Below are 2,191 nucleotides of genomic sequence, written 5' to 3' on the forward strand. Positions count from 1 at the left end.
CCAAAGGATACTTCTTCGTAAAAACCTCGTATAGGTTATTTTTCTTTGTCCGTATAGACGCTGCATCCGTCGAAGAGAGTTGCATTCCATTGTTCCGGAGGTTGCCGAATGATCGTCCCTTCATCAACCCTCTTGCTCCATTCCCCGAGGACATCATTTCGGTGAGGGATCTTCTCAGGAATGGTCCCTTCTTCTGGACTTCTTTTACGCCGAAGAGGGTTCGGAAGGCACTGAGATTTGTGCAACCCGGTCCTGCTTTGGACGCGGACACGGGAAGCGACTCCGAACCCGACGACCAGAATCCCGTCGAAGCTCCGACAGCTGCGCCGGAGTCGAGCTCTTGGAAGGGAAAAGATGTCGATCTTGGCGACATAGAGTTTTCGATGGATGACTCTATGCTTCCAGGATGGGATCCGAACCTTGCTTACGGCGACGGGAGCGGTTCGAGCGAGGCCCCTATTCCGGATTTCGATGATTTCTTTGCTGGGCTGCCATCGGGTTTCGATGCTCCTCCTCTTACGAAAGAATCGGCGAGGCCGAGAGTCGTTGCGGAAGGATCTCGCATCATCAATGGGGTTAGTTTTTTTTTTTGAGAAATGTTTTGGTGATTGTCCTATGTATATATTTGTAACATGCCAATCGATTTTGCAGGGCCTGAGCTTGCTGGGCTCGGCCATCGAGGCGGGCCATAGAGAAGCCATGGTCTACCGCTTCAAGGCGGAGAAAGCGGAGCGGGATCTCGCTCGCATGCAAGGCGAGATGCTGGAGCGAGAAGCGCAGCTTACTCTTGATCATGCCCGGGCTGTTCGTAAAGCGGAGAGGAAAGGCAAAAGAGAAATCGTCGAGGTGATGAAGACTCGTGCATCGCAGTTCCAGGTTGAGTACGGGAACCTCAAGAATGCCTTTACCTCGGTAGGTGACTTTCGCGAGTGCCGCGGTTCGGTCGGAAGTCTTTGGAGGACGCGAGCTGATGACTATGTGTTTGAAGAGTGGGATGAGTGACTGTGCCCACGCTGAGGCGCTTATCCCTTCGATCGACGAGAGGATCCAAGGGTTCTGGGATTCCATCTCGGTTTCCCCCGATACCGAGGAGGTTCCGATCGATTTTCACGATGGCGGCGAGGAAGTGGATCGTCCCGCGGATGCGTTTGGTGCTTCGTTGTCCGGGGACTTTGACTTTGGATTATGAGGGATGGATCAGTTATCCTTGTTTTCGGCCAAATGCGGCCCTTTGAATTTGGATTTCGTTTAGGCCTAGATGGCCGTATTTGTATTTCCGGGACTGGCCGTTGGTGGCTTTGATTCCCTTGCCGCTTTACGCGGTTTATTTATATGATAAATGTTTTATTTCGAGTTTTCCTGAGTAGGGTTGAAGTAAATACGAGTTGTCGTCTCGTATGTAGTTCTAATTAGACGTTCAATCTGTTGGTTCGTTCGTGATTTTCGTAAAAGTTTATCCGTCTTTACGATTTTCGAGAACATTGAGATACGAACGGAGAGACATGGTTTATGATCTCGTATCTTTTAGATATCATGCCTTGAGATGTTTGAGACCAGAGCGTTGGGTTTAGGGCAAGACCTAGGTTACTTTCGGTTAAGGTTTATGCGTCTGACTAGCCGGCTATCGTTTTTTCCTGTTGCGATTTCTTCCTGACTCGCACCGATTTAAAGTCCGCGATATGTTCTCGGCTTATATGACTTGTATGGTACGAATCGAGCATCTTCCCAGAATCAACTGGAAGTGCTAAACCAAAATTTCAGATTTTTGTTGTAGCGCGCTTTTGTCCTTGTGGCTGGACGTTTTTAAAGATCAAAAGAGTGATCGGATTGTTTGTTTAAGACGGCTGGCGTGTTCGTCGGGGCCAATCGACGAACGGGGTGTAAGGTTTTTGGTGGTCGCGTTCGGACAATTTGTTAGCATTCCTCGAATTTTAACTTTTGCGACGTCTCGCAGTTATTTCAAGGATTATGCGTGTATTTGTTGAAGATGATAATCTTACGATTTTTGGGCGGAGGGGCCGCAGACAAGAGTTTAGTTTTCACGTTTCAGGCGTGTCCTGAAAGTTTCTTTTGTGTTTTACTGAAGCGTAAACGTTTTTGATAAGAAAGACAACTTAATTGTAGTAAAAGTTTTTGAAGTTTCTAAAAACTCGATTACATAATGAAGATTTTTCTAAGTGGGAGTATACGA

The sequence above is a fragment of the Brassica rapa genome, chromosome A05, assembly GCF_000309985.2.
Source record: "Brassica rapa cultivar Chiifu-401-42 chromosome A05, CAAS_Brap_v3.01, whole genome shotgun sequence".
In the NCBI taxonomy this organism is placed as follows: domain Eukaryota; kingdom Viridiplantae; phylum Streptophyta; class Magnoliopsida; order Brassicales; family Brassicaceae; genus Brassica; species Brassica rapa.